The sequence below is a fragment of the Lagenorhynchus albirostris genome, chromosome 15 (genome assembly GCF_949774975.1).
Source record: "Lagenorhynchus albirostris chromosome 15, mLagAlb1.1, whole genome shotgun sequence".
In the NCBI taxonomy this organism is placed as follows: Eukaryota; Metazoa; Chordata; class Mammalia; order Artiodactyla; family Delphinidae; genus Lagenorhynchus; species Lagenorhynchus albirostris.
This window is the reverse complement of record NC_083109.1, coordinates 5,444,333-5,462,643: the sequence shown is the minus strand read 5'-3', so window position 1 is coordinate 5,462,643 and position 18,311 is coordinate 5,444,333. Positions and strand designations below refer to the sequence as shown.

The 18,311-nt window shown below is 51.9% G+C and overlaps 1 long non-coding RNA gene across 1 annotated transcript; it reads left to right on the top strand.

Moving 5' to 3' along the window:
* The first annotated feature begins 808 nt into the window (after window positions 1-808).
* On the top strand, window positions 809-17,476 carry LOC132505914 (uncharacterized). Its single transcript, XR_009535623.1, has 3 exons — window positions 809-924; window positions 1,594-1,657; window positions 17,331-17,476. It is a non-coding gene; the product is annotated as an uncharacterized LOC132505914 (long non-coding RNA).
* The last annotated feature ends 835 nt before the right edge of the window (window positions 17,477-18,311 follow it).

The window sequence follows — 18,311 nt, the reverse complement described above, 5'->3', positions numbered from 1 at the left end:
ATGTTTTCAGCTCTTTTGGATAAATACCAAGGAGTTTGATCACCAGATCCCATGAGAAGAGTTTGGTTTCATGAGAAACAGTCAAACTGTCTTCCAAAGTGGCAGCACCTTCTGCATTTCCCACCAGCACTGAACGAGCGTTCCTGTGGCTCCACAACCTCACCAGCATTTGGTGTTGTCAGTGTTCTGGACTTTGGCCTTTCTAATAGGTATGTAGTGGTATCTCATTGTTGTTTTAATTTGCCTTGCCCTGATGATGTATAATGTGGAGCAACTTTTCATATGCTTATGTGCTCTCTGTATATCTTCTTTGGTGAGGTGTCTGTGAAGGTTTCTGGCCCATTTTTACATTGGGTTGTGTGTTTTCTTATTGTTGAGTTTTAAGAGTTCTTTGTATATTTTGGGTAACAGTCCATTATCAGACGTGTCTCTTGCAAATGCCTTCTCCCAGTCTATGGCTTGTCTTCTCATTTTCTTAACAGTGTCTTTCACAGAGCAGAAGTTTTTCATGCTAATGAAGTCCAGCTTATAGATCATTTCATTCATACGGATCCCATTTTTTGGTACCTAATAACTCATTGTCCAACCAAGGGTCACCTAGAATTTTTTCCTGTTTCCTTCTCAGAGTTTCTTAGCTTTGCATTTTACACTTAGGTCTATGATCCTGTTTGAGTTAATTTTTGTGAAAGGTGTAAGGTCTGTGTTCGGGTTGATGTTTCGGCATAGGATGAAGGCAGTGATGAAGATGATGATGATGATATAACAGTGATGATGCTGTGACGCCGCTGCTGCGGCTGATGACGGTGATGTCAGCAGCTGTAGCAGATGCTGTCAACGGCCCACCCTATCTCCGTGGTCCACCCTGGAGCTTGGCTGCTGACGGCTTCCTGCACTTTTGAAGCCTCAGGGTTTCTCTGGCCACAGGTGGAGTATTCTGAACCCAAGCATAGAGACAGAGCAGAAGTGCTGGGGAGTTAAGACGTCCTCCTTTACCCTCCCCAGGGGCAGCCTCAGTCAATGACAGACAGGAGTTGGGAGGTCGAGACCCCTTGGCCCTTTGTGGGGCAATGTTGAGGCACGTCCTACACAGTCTCTAAGCAGGTCCCTGGCCACAGGGGGGCCACTCTATCACACCTTGTATTCATTTACCTTCTTCACTGCCTTGCTCTCCACTCCCTCCCCTCCTGGACCACCTCCCCTAAACTACTTGCACCAAAACCCTTGCCTCAGGCTCTGTGTTTGGGGTACCCTAAACTAGGAGAAACCAAATGCTTGTCCAGTGCCGGGGGCTGCAGGCCTGGGAGGAGGTTATCACTACGCTCATTTACAGTTGAGGAGACTGGGGCTCGGGGGGGTTGAATGGTTCAGCTGGGGTCACACAGCTGGTGGGCGCTGGCCCGGGATCCAACGCAGCCCGCTCACCTCTGCAGTCTGGGCTCGTGCTAAGTCCTGAACGCACGCGCGAGTGAGAAGTGGGCACATGGTCCACCCCTCTGACTAACAGAGAAACAGGCCTTGATGGGGGGCCAGGGTGACCAAGGTCACAAAGCAAATCAGAGCACCACTAGGACAACAGAATCCTTTTCTTTTCAGCGGCCAGCCTGGTCCTGCTGGGACAGAGATCCAGGCGTGTGAAATCAAGAATGTGCAACGGGTGGTGAGTGTGTCATTCATCCATCCCTTCATTCACAGGGTGTGTGCTAGTGTGTATAAGTGTGTGTGCATGTGTGTTTAAGTGTGTCTCTGTGGGAGTTTGAGCTTGTGTGAGAATGTGGGCCTGTATAAGCGTGTGTCTGTGCGAGTGCGTACATCTGCAAGCGTGGGTGCCTCTTCCATAGTGCGGCATAAAGGCACACACCTCGGCCCTTGCCCTCGTGGGGTCTGTGCTATGAGGAGTCAGATAAGTGTCCAGGCAGGGCCAACACAGGGCTCAGTGATGTGCTGGGAGAAGTTCGGGACAGTGGGGCTGGGACAAGGAACCTGCTGCCTGCCTGAATGGTCAGGAGGGGCCTGGAAGAAGGGGGAGCCCAGCCAGGTCCTGAAACGTGAGTAGTCTGGGTGACCTGTTGGGTGGGGCTGCCGTGCCCCTCTGGGCTGGCCGGGGGAGGGTAGAGGGAAGATGAGTTTCTCTCTTCTCTTCCTGGCTGTGCTTTGACTTGCTTTGTGACCTTGGCCATGTCCTTCCCCCACTGTGGTCTCAACATCCCCAGTAATAAGGCGTGAGCCGGACCAGAGGTGCCCTCTGACGCTGACCCTGGCAGGGAAGAAGCAGTTCCTGGCACGGGAACGGCATCCTCTGCACCTGCTCTGGCCCGGCCACACTGAGCATCTTTCCCGGGGGGAGCCTTGTAAGCAGGGGGGACCCCAGGATGGGGCCAAGCTGTGGGCAGATGAGCTGGCATCTGGCCTGGTACCCCCAGACTCACAGTGATGGGCTCACAGCTGGCAACAACCTTTCAAGGGGACACCGTGATGCCTTGTCAGGTGGCTGGTGAGCCCTTTCTGAATCCTGGTCCAACAAGGCGATGATAAAATATGCCTTCTCAGGGCAGGGAGGCCCCAACAGCCCATTATGGGAGACATTACCTTGTTTGAATTTAGAAATGAGGTCGTGGGGTGACATGTCAATGCAGTCTCTGTTTGCTGCTGGGGCCAGCGGCCTCCTCTTTCACGTGGAGACACAGAATGCAAAGTTTACATTTGCTCTTAGGATGTTTGAGACCCTCAGCTGATGTCTGGAAAGACGCAGGAGCTGAGGGCTTCCTGCAGCACCGGGTTGGCCTGAAGCCAGGCTGAGATACTTGTCTGAAATCTGGGAAATTATAAAAAGGAAACATACTGTCTCCCAAGCACCCCCCCCTTTTTTTTTTTTAAAACAAGAATTGTTTTTAGTGTTTCTTTCAAATCTACATGGGGTAAATAAATGGCTGACATTTTTGACAAAGAGATGTAAAACAAACTTTAAAGAAGTACGAAATAAAAGAATTTCTCCACAGCAGATAAAAGCAAACGAATATAAGAAAAGGATGCTGTAATCTAAAGATTGATGCTACGGCAAGATTTTAACATGATGTAAAATTGTTATATAATATGAAATTTTAAAAAATATTGCCAGCATTGGATAAAAGAAAACATTCCAGTATAATTTCTTCATAAGCTAAAGGAATGTGTTTATTAGATCTTAGCAAGAAATGGCTGAGAAATATTAAATTGATTGACATTTTAATTTACTAAAAGAAGTTAAGAATAAGATTATATGTAAAAAGTACTTAGCGTTTTTTGTCAACTACATATATTTTTTTTACATCTTTATTGGAGTATAATTGCTTTACAATGGTGTGTTACTTTCTGCTTTATAACAAAGTGAATCAGTTATACATATACATATGTTCCCATATCTCTTCCCTCTTGCGTCTCCCTCCCTCCCACCCTCCCTATCCCACCCCTCCAGGCGGTCACAGAGCACAGAGCTGATCTCCCTGTGCTATGCGGCTGCCAAGCTCCTTATTTTTAATCCTCACAGTAACTCCAGTGGGTGAGGGGTGGGGTGGAGAATGTCCACTTGCAAAGGGCTGGCTCACTGGGTGGGGCTGATTATCTGGGTGAAATTAGAGTAGGTCAGAGACATCAACACTGGCTGAGACCCCTGACTGCACCAACTTGCTTAGCTGGGCCCATCTCACATCTTAACCGAGTTCTTACATCAGACCAGAATGCCACCGAATTTGCTTATAATAAGAAATACCTATTGTTGGGTCAGTGATCAGCCCGATTCTCCTCCTAAGCAGACCTTGCCGCGGAAGACAAGCCAGCGGGTGGCTTGTGGAGCGCAGAGTCACACAAGGGAAATTTCTTAGTTGATGCAAATGCTTGCTGGCATCAGCCCGAGGAAATACCCATAATGCTCCCATTCAGCAAGTTGTGTCTTAAAAGGTTTACGTTTTATCACATTTAATCATTTCAGCCACAGGGCCTTTTGCACGTGTCAAGGTCAGACCCTCCTATCACAATCATACTTTTACATTTATGCCTTTGACAATGTGATTAATGTCTCACTCCTCCCCAGACTGTGCCTTTACGAGGCTGAGATCTCTGTGGTCTTGTTCACGGCTGTATCCTCAGGCCCAGCATAGAGTCCGGCATAGGGTAGAGGCCCCGCTGCTCTCTTGTTGGACGCGCTCGGGAAGGTCCACGTGCCCTCGGCTGCCGAGGCTTTATGGAGCCCAACGCCTTCTCCTTAGGTTCTGGGGAGTTTTCTCTCCACCCTCCATCCCCTCTTCTATAAAGAGCTTTGTTAAATTGCAAAGAGGCAATTTAATCTTTGTCCTGAGAAAGGCTTGTTCAGAAATCATATTCTTTTCTTTGTTAAGCCTGATGGGTTTATTTCACTTATAATGTGAAGTATCAAAGTTGTCATTCTGGAAAGTTTCAAGGCAGGGAGCAGGTGGGGGAATGAAATGGCTTTTCAAGGATATCAGGAAAGACTGAGGGAGAAGGTGAAGCATTGTAGCGGACTGGAGTTGGGCTCCAGAGCGAGGCGGCCTGGGTTCACATCCAAGCTTTGCTACTTACTCGTTGTGTGACTTTGGACAAGTGGCTCAACCTCTCTGTGCTTCAGTCTCATCCATGAAATGGAAATAATAATAGTATCTGTTTCTTGGGGTTGTTATGAAGACTAAACACGTTAAGGCACATAAAGTGCTTAAGTGCAGAAGAAACATTATGTGTTAGCTCTTATTTTTGTATCATTAGAGTATCCCCCTCCTCCCTCTCATGATCATGGATAGCAGCATTATTAGAGCTCGTAACAGGAATGAGGAACATGGCCATTACATGATCTGTCAGTTAGGAGCATTTGGTTGCTGCTAACAAACATCTAAAATAATAGTGGCTTAAGATGAGAATTTATTTACCTCTCTGGTTTGAAAGTAGGTTGTGATGGCAGCTCTGTGGTATTAGTTAAGACCCAGGTATTATTCTTGTTATTTTGGTTTTTGTTTTTGTGGTTTTGCTTCTCCATCTTTAGCGTGTGGTTTCCATACCTAGGTTTGCCTCATGGTCAAATATGGCTGCTGAAACTCCGGACATCAACTCTGTGTTCCAGGGAGGAAGAAAGGGACTGGGAGTGTAAGAAGAACTGCTGATGACTCTCACTGTTCTTATATAGGCCAAGGTTGCCCTACTGTAAGCCCCCATGACTCTGCCAGGAGATTCACTCTCAGCTCAGGAACAGGAGCTGAAAACAGGAAGTACCCTCAAGCCGTCCTCAGAGATAAACAAGAGCTGGCAGATAAATACCTCAGTTTCTTCGCCTCCTGGTGGGATAAGTCTGAGAGGTGTGTCCTGCACCATTTCCCCGAAGGTCCCAGCAGCACCGAGTCGTTGCCCACAGCAGTGACTGCCCATCCGTGTGCTCTGCACCGTTCCTCCCTTTCTCCGACTCACCTCCCCATGGCGCTACTCTGAAAAAATCCATTACGCTTGCATCCTTGACTCAGAGTCAGCTTGTGAGGGAACCCAGTCAATGACAGGGGACAGGGCAGAAGGGGCACCCCCGGCTGTCTGTCCACCTCTTAAGGAGCCCCTCCTCCCACAGCTCCAGTCAGCATCCACGCTCATTTCATTGTGCTCGAGCTGCAAGGGCAGCAGGGACCCGTAGGCCATTAGCTGGGATCTGTTGCTCAGGAAGGAGTTGGGGAGCGTGGCCATGGGGCGGCAGCCGGCACTCTCTGCCGCCGTGAAAGAAGGAAGAATTATGGAAAGTTTCCGCCTTCCTCTGGGACCAGATCTGACAAGGACCCGTCAAGTCTCTTGGACACTTCCTGAGAAATGAATTCATTTATTTCATTCCACCAATGTTGGCTGAAACCTACTGAGTGCTCGGCTCTGGAATGCCATCGAGAAGAAGACACGGTTCTCACTGGTGTGAGGTGATACCTCCACTTAGAATGGGCATCGTCAGAAAATCTACAAACAACAAATACCGGAGAGGGTGTGGAGAAAAGGGAACCCTCTTGCACTGTTGGTGGGAACGTAAATTGATACAGCCACTATGGAGAACAGTATGGAGGTTCCTTAAAAAACTAAAAATAGAACTACCATATGACCCAGCAATCCCACTACTGGGCATATACCCAGAGAAAACCATAATTCAAAAGACACATGCAGCCCAATATTCATTGCAGCACTATTTACAATAGCCAGGACATGGAAGCAACCTAAATGCCCAACGACAGACGAATGGATAAAGAAGATGTGGTATATTGGAATATTACTCAGCCATAAGAAGGAAGGAAATTGGGTCATTTGTAGAGACGTGGATGGACCTAGAGACTGTCATACAGAGTGAAATAGGTCAGAAAGAGAAAAACAAATATCGTATATTAACGCATATATGTGGAACCTAGAAAAATGGTACAGATGAACCGGTTTGCAGGGCAGAAATAGAGACACCGATGTAGAGAACAAACGTATGGACACCAAAGGGGGAAGGTGGCGGAAGTGGGGTGGTGTGATGAATGGGGAGATTGGGATTGACATGTACACATTAATATGTGTAAAATGGATAACTAATAAGAACCTGCTGTATAAAAAAATAAATAAAATTAAATTAAAGAAAAAGACGACGCGGTTCTCAATCTCACGGGGTCTGCTGGTGCCATGGGGACAGCTGTGGCCAGAAGCAGAGAACGGGGCCAGTGGTGGGAGACAAGGCCGGCAGGGGCCTGGCCCAGCTGCCCAAACCCCTAACCCCTGGGTGGGAGCGACACGGAGCACGTGTCGAGGGAGGCTGGGTTATTCTTCCACAAGGGTAAAGACGAAGAGCCCAGTTCTCCAGGGTTCAAAGCCACATGGACATCTCGGTTGGGAGGGGGCTCTGCTCATGGGGACGAGGTCAGTGCAGAGCCACCATCTTGAATGTGGCTGTTCAAAGAAACGTGGCCAGAGAAAAGAGCTCGCGGGGATCGCCCAGCATCATTTAAGTGATTCTGGGACACTGCTGCTCACCACTCAGGGGCCAGATGTGGTCACATGGTCCCACCCTACCTCAAGGCAGTCAGGAAGCGGAGTGGGTCGGAAGTATTTGGAGAACAGCACGGTGGCTGCCATCCACGGGGATCAGTTTGGTGCCTTCCTTTGGAGGCGCCCTACTACGTGTTTGCATATACTTATGTGTGTACCCAGAGCTTCCCTAATTCAGCATGTGTAACTCTGTTTCGTGCCTTTAAAGGCTGCAGTGGATGTCACCGTTTGGACACCCCATAGTTTATTTTATCAGCCACCTACGGAGGGACTTTTAGGATGTCAGTCTTTGGTATTGTGGACAGTCCCACAGTGGATGTCCTTGCCTGTCTCTTTAGTGCACACATCTCAGAAAAATGGAGGTGCTGGGTGCTGACTTGTGTATTTAAATTTCCACAAATACTGAAAAATCATCCACCAGGTGATTATCAGTATACACTCCCATCGGTAGCATATAGCAATTCCCCACATATTTGCCAAAAAGCGATATAATACAGTTTGAATTTATTTTTAATCTCATTGGATATCCCCCCCCCTTTTTTTTTTTTGCAGTACGTGGGCCTCTCACTGCTGTGGCCTCTCCCGTTGTGGAGCACAGGCTCCGGACGCAAAGGCTCAGCGGCCATGGCTCACGGGCCCAGCCGCTCCGCGGCATGTGGGATCTTCCCGGACCGGGACACGAACCCGTGTTCCCTGCATCGGCAGACGGACTCTCAACCACTGCGCCACCAGGGAAGCCCTGGATATCCCCTTTTAATGTTTTAAATTAAAATTTTAAAAGTTACTTTTAAAAAATGTAAACAGCGGAGAAGTACGCATGGAGCAGAAATCAGCAGTCCCCTCTTCGTTTTTCTTATTTCTCACTTCATGCCCCATTCCAGAGGAACCACTGGTAAAAGTCTGTTGGGTATCTTTCTAGATTTTTCTTTCTGCATTTACATAATACACATTCATGAACATAGATTGCTTTTTAAATGCGTAACTGTTGTTATCACTGTATCATCTAGTGTCCTGGACCTCGCTTCACCACCTCTCTGTGCACCCCCCTTAATTTTTAGCATCTTTTAGTGCCCTGTTGTTCTGTCTTCTCGCGCATCCACAGGCGGGAGGAGGGGGAAAGGGAGGGGAAGTTGATTATGGGGCTGTCTGCTTTTTCCCTTTCCTTCCCAGAGTTGCCTGGGGTGGGGTGACCAGTGTCCAGACATGTCTCCGGGGTGAAGACAGGAAGAAGAGAAGACGGGCTGTGGCTGCAGAGTCCCCGAAGAGGAGAAGAGAGGCAGGAGGCTGGCTGAGGAAGGGGAGGCAGCACAGACTGGAACCCTTCCAAACTCCTGCGGGGAGGACATCTCCTGAGGCGAAATTCAGCAAAATGCGATTAGGGATAAATTTTTTATTCTTCTGTCCTGCAGGCAGCTTGGGAAAATACCGTAGGCTCGGCATAAATGAACTCCCCCGTCTTATTTTAGTTTGAAATGACACTGGGAGCACCGCTTCTGACTCTGGGATAATGGCGGAGTCCCTGCGGCAGCCATGGCCACCGAGGGCGGCAACTGCACAGCCAGGGCGCTGGGAGCAGCGGTGCGAGGCCGGCCCGCGCGCCACACTCCTCGCCCCGGATGGAGCTGCCATCTATCCAACGCTGGCCGAAGAAGAATCAAATACATCAGATACAGACCGGAAACCACCCGCACCCTTTTCACGAAGAATACCTAGATTCGTTCACTTGTTCACAAACTCTTAGGTGGTGCTTTTGTATGCAGGGCACTGATCCTAGCGCTTTAGAAATAGTAATTGATTTGTTTCCTACAAGCTGGTGTGGGACGATTACCAGGCCTGTCGTGGAGATGGTGGGGTGGGTATAGCCGTGCAGGTGGTGCGGAGTGAGGGCGCCAGCCCAGCTTATGTGTCACTCCGGGCTCCACACGGTCCCACCTGCTCCTGGGGCCTCGGCTGCTTTCCCCAGCAAAGCAGCATTCTGTCCCCAGGGCTGCAAACCACCAGCCGCCTCCCTTGTTGTCACATCCCTGCACCTCTGCACGCCCCAGCCCTGGACCTCCCGGCCCCTGGCGAGGGTCTGCCTTCAGCGAAGCCCCCGTTTTGCCCTTGGACTTGGGGGCCCAGGTTCACACAAAGAGGACCCTCAGCTGCTTTGGTTTCTCCAGTGGCTGTCCCAAGCAGCACAGTCTAAGAGTATGGGGGAGCAGTCGACACCCCCCAGGGTAGAACACGGACCAGGGTGGGACAGGAGATGAGTCAGCCTCGCCTCCTTCTGCAGGCAGACTGGTCTGGGAGGAAGGGGTCTCACGGCCTCTCCCGGGACATCCTGCCTGAGCGAGCAGGCAGCGGTGGCTGGCTTGGTGATGCCAGCCTCTCCCTCTTCTCACTCTTGCTTCCTGGGACTGCACTCCACAGTCAAGTGTCAGGGCGAGCTCGGCCCCCAGCTCTGTTTTCCAGGGAATTCCAGCTGAGCCAGAGAGACGTGTGCCGAGTAACTTCAGCTGCCATTTCTGTGGTGTTCTCCATCACCAGGGACCTGCTAAGATCTCCACGTCCACGGTGTCCGTTTCTTTCATCCTCACAGCAGCGCACGCTTTACATAGATGAAGATTTGGCTCCACATGTGCCCAAGGTCACCAGCTCAGACGTGGAGGAAGCGGGCAGTTTGGGTCCGGAATCTGTGCTCTCAAGCGTCCTGCTAGCTGGAGCCGCAGGTGGCGTGAGGGCTGGCGGTCACCGAGCAGTCGCCGCCGGCCGTACCTGACTCTGAGGGCTTCACATACAGCGTCTCAGGACCCCCGAAAACCCTGGGGAGGGGGGACTGGGATTATCATTTTACAGCCGAAGGGCATTTGGCTCGGAAACGTTTGAACAACGTCATTTATTCATTCAACACGTATCCGCTGGCTTCCTCTTCCGTGCTTGGCAGTGTTGTCGATGCTGGGGGTGTGACAGCAGGAGCTCCCGGTCTGCTGGGGGGCTGGGGGAGGGGCAGACAGCGAACAGTCACAAACACAAAGTAATGACAGGCCGTGGCCGTGCCACCAAGGCATCAAGGGCGGAAGCGCCACCTGTGGTGTCTGGAGGAGACGCCAGCTTTGTTGACACCTGAGGGCCCCAGCCTGCAAGGGGTCGCTGCAGAAGAGCCTTCCAGGCAGAGGGAACGACACGTGCACAGACCTTGAGGTGGGAAACATCTCAGAATGTTTGGGGAAAAGGAAGACGGCCCACGTGGTGGGAGAGTAGTGAGGCCTAGAGGGAGGACACGGGAGCAGGGCCGGGGCTGACCACATGGGCCTGGTTGGCCTTGGGAGGGCGATGGGAAGGGATGGGGCCTGTCTGGCTGTTGAGAAGATCCCGGGGGCGGGGGGGGGGTGGCGGTCTGTGGAGAATGGACTTGCGGGGCAGGATGGGAAGGATGATGCCAGCGAGGAGGGTGGTAGCCCTTGTCCTGGGTGAACTCGGCACCCCTCAATCCCTCACCTCCGAGCCCTTCAGAGAAGCCAGGGGTCCAGCTCCTGGCAAACTGTAACAGCTGGAAAAACCAGGGAGCCCCAGGGTCTGGATGCCTGGTTATTTGAGCGGGGAATGGGGAGGGGGAGAGGGAGGGGAAGGCTTGGGGGCAAGTCATGGGAGGGCTCTCTGTCTTCCAGCCTTCCGCAGTGTGCCTCTGGGATAAAATCTAGACCATTCCAAACTCCTCAGCATGCCCTGTGCAGCCCCCGCCGACTCCTTCAACGCCTCCCACCCGTCTCGTGCCTCTCTGCCTCTAGCACAGGTCTGCATCTCAGGCGTGGGAGAGCTCCAGGCCCCCCAGAGGCCCCCTCCCACCCCTGGACCTTAGCACATGCTGTTCGCTCTGCCTACAAGCACGCCTCCGCCTCCCCCTGCCCGCCAAGATAACTGCCCTAACCTCCCAAGTCTTATCTCAAGACTGTTTCCTCTGGCAAGACTGCTGCTCCCAAGGTCAGGTGAGGCCCCCTCCTTGGGGCTCCCACAGGCCTCCCCTGGGCTTATAACTACCTGCTTGTTTGCATATTTGCTCCATTCAGCTCTGAGCTCTGAGTGCGGGGACTGGGTCGGTGCCGTTCACAGTTGTACCCCCGGCACTGAGAACAGAGCTTGGCCCATTGTAGGTTTTCAGTAAATACTGCTGAGTGAACGAGAGATGGACGAATGAGTGAAGGTCCGAGGGGAAGAAGGAGCTGGTGCATCTCTTGTGCTTCCAAAAGGCAGAACCAGTTTTAGGGGCTGAAAAGGACATAAAAGCTGCTTTAATAACTGATTTCTTTGGGGGTGACGGGGAGCCTGCATCCCATCGTGGAAGCTTTTAAATGGGTGCTGGGAACAACCTGACAGGGTCCTGGGGCTGAGAGGTCCCCGTCTGTCTCCTCACGGCACAGCAAACCCCGGGGTTGGGGCAGGGGCTCAGTAGGTACCCATTGGATGGATGCATGCAGTGGTCCTCCAAGCCCAGAACGTTCTAGATTTGTCCAGTAAGGCACTTAAAATGTGGCTGGTCTGAACTGAGCTGTGCAGCAAGTATAACATACGTGGTGGATTTCACAGTCTTGGTATTTTCAAGTGAAAATGTCAACAATCGGCTTGCACGTTGAAAGGATAAGATTTTGGATATTTTGTGTTAAGTTTATATATTATTAAAATTAATGTTGGGCATTCCCTGGCGGTCCAGTGGTTAGGACTCGGTGCTTTCATTGCTGGGGCCTGGGTTTGATCCCTGGTCGGGGAACGAATATCCCTCAAGCCACATGGCGTGGCCAAAAAAAAATGATGTCACCTCTTCCTTTTTACCTCTTTTTTTTTTTAGAAGGGATTACTAGAAACTTTTAAATGTGGCTTGCATTACATTTCAATCATGCCGAGCTGGCCTAGAATAGCAGCTCCCAACATTTCTGGATTCACTCCATTCTTTTGCATACGTACAAATAAGGAGTTTTCAGCAGTGTATTTGAAAGGATCAAAGGACTCCAAACAGCAATCAGCTGTGACCACTCAGCATCGACCTCAGGACATTTGCTGGGCTGGTGCAGCCCGGTCCCACCCCCCGCCCCCGCCCCAGCGGCCTGGTGGCGTGTGGGTGACGACGTGGGACCCATCACTGTGCAGGTCCTGCTGTCTGCTCTTCTCCTCTGCAGTTCACACGCCACCCATCTTTGCAAAGGAAGTGCCTTCCTGCTTGTGGACACAACTCACGGCGTGTGTTGTGCTCTAAGGCCCTCAGCTCACTCAGCCCCGAGGCCCCTTGCATAGAGGTCAATGTAAGAGTTTTGTATCATTTGCAGAAAAAGAAATGCTGGTGATTTATATTAAAAGAAGAGTGCAAATCCCTAACTGAACAATCCCGTCTGTACAAATGGATCTTAGAGAAATAAAAGCCTGGGGACTTCACCATCCCAGGAGCTCTTCTCAGAGCTGGCCTCCTCTGACCGCCCACTCCAGACACTGGAGGCCACTTCCTTCAGACAGGATGATGCCGCGCAATTACAATTGTTCAGTCTCTTGGCTTTCACACCTGCATACACAGATGTCAATGGCAGGGTGGTTTGTAGTTAACAAAACAAAACCAGGAACAGCCTAAATGTCATGCGCAGGGTAAAGTGAGGAATATCTGCTGCTATGGAAAGTCACCAGTTAGGGCCACATGAATAGATCTGGGAAGATGCCAGCACAGGTTTCTGTAAAACAGTTCTGAGTGGTATTTATTGCGCGATTACACCTTGCGGGGTCTTCGAGGGGTGTTTGGGGGGGAACAGAGAAGAGGTGTGGATGGCAGAGTGTGGGATTGGGAGTGGGGGAGGGGAGGGACGGGAGAAGTCAACTTCCTCTTCATGCATCTTGGTCACCTGGCTTGTTCCGACAAGTGTGTGATGCGTTTATAATTGTAAAACAGTAGGAAAGCTGGGTGCCTCGCATTGATGCGAGCTCGGGGCCCTTGTGAGGACTGAATGTCCAGCAAAGAGACTCCACTGCCTGCCTCAGGAAAATCAAGCACCACTGCGGCGGCCGCCACCTCTTCCAACCCCAGGAATCTATTTCGTTTCTCATGCAGATTCTTCCGTGCATGCAGTCTGCAGGGTGGAAGATGGGTTCCCTGCCTGCGCTGACACTAGCTTCCCTCATTCTTGCCTGGTCTGGGATCCCACCTAGACATGGGGTAAGAACCAGGAAAAGAAACAAGGAGAACACGGCTGAACGCCAGCTGGGGCGAGATTCACGGGCGGTTTCGTTTAAGGGTGAGGGTCCTCTCGGCTCTGCTTCCCATTTGGGCCTGTGGAGACACTCGTGATTCTTGTTCCATTGTTTAACACCCAAAGAATTCCAGAAGCGAGAACGCCTTCCCTGGCTGGGAGCCGCCCCTGGCTCCGTGTGTCGGAAACAGTAAGGCAAGTTTCCTCTTGCTCCCCTCGTGAAGTTTTATCAGTCAGGCTCGGCGATGGGTGTCTGATGCTGTACCCTGGACCGCAGTCAGGTGAGGAATTCCTCGAGAAGATAAATCAGTGCGGAGACGGTGGAGACCAAAGCTGGGCAGGGCTCCTGGTCCAACAGGCCATACGCATTGCCAGGGTCGGCGAGCCCAGACAAGAAGAGTCAGACCCAGGAGGCCCCTGGAGTGGATGCTTTGTTGCTGGAAAAGCCCGCGGGTGCCCGGGGACTGAGTGATGTTAATTCTGGGGACTCACCTTCATTAGGGAGACTAGGGCTCAAGGGACAAGCCCACGCACAAGACAGGGAGCGTGGGTTGGCTGCCCCAGAAAACTCAACTCCAGACTTTAATAATGAAGGGAAGGTTTGGGGACCTGCTAAACCTAGAAAGTCAGAAGCTGCTGTGGCTTCAACAGCTCCAGCAATACGGCTGGGCCAGAGTCCCCCACCTGTCCCTCTGTGTCCGCTGTGTTGACATCATCCTCAGACCAGCCTGCATTTGGCCAAAGGTGACAGTCAGTGTCTCTTGTCGCTGTTTTCTTCCAGGTTTAAAATAGTAGGAAAGAGAAAGTTCACTTCCGCAAGAGCCCAAGCAGTTCACTTCTGTCTGGGGCCAGGGGCCCATCTTGGAAGCAGGGCCTGTGGCTGGACCGGGACCCAGGGCTGCTTGGCTAACCTGGCCAGGGCTTGTCCCCGAACAGAGCATGGGCCATGCTCAGCAGGGGGCCAGGTAAACTTGAATTCCTGATGAACAATGAAGAATTTTGAGTACAAGATTTTTAGAATGTCCAACATATAAATTAACAAATATATATATATTAAGCCGTACATGTTATGTATTATAATTTATATTTACACTTATATATTACAGGTATACATAGATATGGATATATATCTAAACATATTCATGTTATTCACTGTTTATCTGAAATTCGAATTTAACTGGATATGCTGTATTTTGTCTGGCAATCCTGTGCACACAGGAACTTCAAGGCCCTGAGAGGGCAGTGGAACAGGGGAATGGATGCTGTCTGGGCGACCAGGAGTGTCCACTGCGGACCACAGAGAGGGCTCAGCCCGAGCCTGGTTGCCAAGATTGATAGCATAAGGCGGACAAGGCGATGCTTTCCATGCAGAGCTTGGGCGCCGGATGGAGCCCTGGCCTTGGGACCACGCTGCGTGGAAAATGACATCTTTAAGCTGCAGCGTCATCCTTCACCCGCGGGGTGCTCAGCTCTGAGCAGAGGAACTGAGGAGATGGCAGCTCAGCCTCCGGCTGAGATCTGTGGGCCGCGTGCTGGAGGGCTCGGCCCCTCCTGATGGGCACTTCCCTCCACCCTTATTCCTGGGGAAGCTGAATGCTTATACTCAACTCCCCCCGTAAGTCTGCTGTGTGTATGAGATGCAACCCTGTGTTTATTTAGTGTTTATTTAGCCCCCGATCCTGGCCCGGGACTGGCCCCAGGAGAGGCGCCCAGCACCCCCCTGTTGGCCGATGGCCCAGCCGGTAGGGAGCAGAGCGAGGGTCTGCCTGTGGCTCCCTCACTCCCGAGCCGGGCTCTTGGTAACTTGCCATGTCCTTGAGATCAGGCAGCCTGCCAAGGGGGTCACAGGGGCTGTGTCTCCCTCTCTGCCCAGGCTCAGACCTGCTGGCCAAGCGAGCCCTCCCCCTTCCTGGGCCTCAGCGTCTCCATTCTGATGATGTTCCGGATCTTTTCCATCCTGGTGTCCCAGAACCGGACTCTGTCTTGCCCGCGTGCGTTTGCAGGAGGCTGGAGGTGCTCTACCGTGTCTGCTGGGAGTTGGCTGACGTGTATTGCAGTACAGCAGCAGCAGAGCTGGGAAGTGGGAATTCAAAGGACATCGACCCACATCATCACTGAGCTCCCTGCACTCTTCTTGGCCGTGTGTGTGTGCCTTGCACGGATGTGTGCATATGCTTGTTGGGATGTGTGTGTGTGTGTGTGTGTGTGCGGAGGGGAGCAGTGGGGCAGTTCAAGACCAAGCAGGGCCACGCAGCAGGGTGAGTTCATCCATGGGGTGCTGCCCCCAGGTGGGCTTTAAGCTCATGAGAGGTGAGGCCACCGTGGGCCGGGGCAGTCTGGGAACCCCTCCTGAGGACACAGGTCTTGTTTGAGCTCCACAAACATTTAATTGAACAGACATGGCCTTAGCAGGGGTGGGAGTGGACCCAAGTTGAAAGGCTGGGTCCTACTGGTCCCAGCGTGTGACCTGACATTGTTCACATCCTCTACGGAGGCCCAGAGTCGTTATCTGTAAAATGTGTACCAGTTTCCTCCGGGCAGCTGTGACAAAGTGCCACAAACTTGCCTTCAAACAACAGAAATGTATTCTCTCAGGGTTCTGAAGGCCAGAAGTCCCAAACCAAGGCGTGTGGGCAGGGCCGTGCTCCCTCCCGCAGCTGTAGGGTCTCCTTCCTTCCTTGCCTCTTCCTGGCTTCTGGTGGCTGCCAGCCATCTTGGTTTTCCTTGACTTGTAGCTGCGCCGGTCCAGTCTCTGCTTCCGTCATCCCGTGCCCCTCTCCCTGTGTGTTCGTGTCTTCACATGGCTGCCTTCTTACAAGGACACTGGTCATATTGGATTATGGGGCCCACCCGGCTCCCGTTCCCGGCTTGTGGGGCTGCCCTGACCAGCTGGCTCCTCTGCAGGTGGACTGGTGGCCGCATGCCTTGGGCCTTCTGTGGATACCTGCTCAGGTGTCTGCCCTTGTCTGTCCCCTCCTGTCTGGTGCCACCACTCACTGTGACCTTAGACGCCCCTGCAGGTGCAAACCGCAGGCTTCCCCCTTCAGGGCTGGGAGCCTCTGAGGAGGTCCTGGGCCCCACCTGCGGAGGGAGGACCCAGGGATCCCCCAGCCCTGCCTATGGAGAAAGATGGGGCCTGGAAGGAAGAGTGTCCCCCTGGGGGAGCAAGCTTTCCAAACTGCACACGTGCTCCTTCTATGAGCCCTTCTGTGGCTCGTCACAGCCTTCAGGACAGCCCCGGCACCCAGCCCCATCTGCCGGGGTCCTGCCTCTCTGCTCTTTTCTCCTACCTCCTGATCTCTTCACGTCCAGGCTACGGGTGCACTGGGCCTCTCAGCTCCTCATGTGGACCCACCATCTCCCACCCACAGGCCCTTGCACGTGCTGCTGCTTCCTCGGACAAGAGTTCTCCATCACTGCCACCTCCCAGCCCTGCTTCAGCTGCCCAACCTCCCCAGTTCTCAGTGCAGCGGTCACCACTGACAGGAAGCCCCTCCTCTGCCCCCAGTCCAGACTCCTCAGGGTGCCCCATTGCAGCACAGAGCGCCAGAGGGTAGGCCCTGCTTTGTCAGGTTCACTGACGGCTTGCGGGGCTTAGAAGAGAGCCAGGCACAAAATAGGTGCTCCATTAATATCTGTTGAGGAATCCAGCAGGATGCCCCTTGGACTTCGGTGTTAGGCTTCTGCGAAACATCGTTTCCCAGAAGTACTGAATTGCCTTCCAGGAGTAAGATGAGCTCTGGCCTGGGGAACGCAGACACAGGCACCGCAATTGTGGCAGGGCAGGAGGGATCGAGGGCAGGGAGTATCTTCCCATTCCTGCCCAGGATTCTCTCCGGAACTGTGGGTGAGCCAAGCAGGAGGAGTAAGGAACTCCCTGAGTATGAGGTTGGGCAAGTCACTTGAGTGCCTGGGAGCTTGGTTTCCCCATCTGCAAAATGGGCTAATAGTCATCTCTATATTTCAAAGCATGGTTGTGAGGATGGGTGCCTGTGTGTGCCAAGTATTCCACAAATCATTATTGTATTTGTTTCCTGGGGCAGTTGTAACAACGTAACCACAAACAGAGTGATGTAACAACAGACTCTTATTCTTCCATAGTTCTGAAGATAGAAGTCTGAAATCAAGGTGTTGGCAGGACCAGGCTTTCTCTGAGGAGAGAATCCTTCCATGCCTCTTCCTGGGTCCTGGTGTTTGCTGACATATCTTGTCATTTCGGGCTTGTAGGCACATCACTCCAATCTCTGCCTCTGGCATGACATGGATTCTCTCTGTGTATTTCTCCTCTCTGTTTGTTATGGATTAAATGTGTCCCCCACCCCAATTGTATATTGAAGTCTTAACCCCCAATGTGATGTTATTAGGAGGTGGAGTCTTTGGGAGGTAATTAGGGTTAGATGAGGTCATGAGGGTGGGGCCCCATGACGGGATTAGTGCCGTTATAAGAAAAGACACCACAGAACTTGCATGCTGGCACCCGGATCTTGGACTTGTGACCTCCAGAACTGTGAGAAATATATGTCTGTTGTTTAAGCACCCCCTGTCCACCCCATCTGTGGTCTTTTGCTATGGCAGCCTGAACTGACTAGTTAACTCTCTCAGTGTCTGCTGTCTCTGTTTCTCTTGCCTCTCCTTCTGAGGACAGCTGTCATAGTGGACGAGGTCCAGCCCTGCTCCAGGATGCCTCATTTAACTCGATACACCTGAAGGGACTCTAGTTCCAAACAAGATCACATCCTGAGGTTCCAGGTGGATGTGGATTTCAGGAGGACATTTCAACCCAGCACAGAGGTTATCTTGTTTAATGTTTCATCCAGCCCAACAATTACCCAGTGAGATCAGAATTATCACCACCATTTCTCAGATGAGGAAACTGAGGGCGCAAACAACTGCCGAGTGACAGATGTAGGACTTGTACCAGACATGAAACCAGGACACGAACGAGAAGGTGGGAAGTACCCGGGTCCCGAAATTCACGGTGCCTCTCCAGCTCTGCAACGTACACAACTGGCTGTAAAGAGGAAACCTGACGGAAAAGAAAGAAAACTCAAATTGTCTCTGTGTGTTTACAACCAAAGGGCC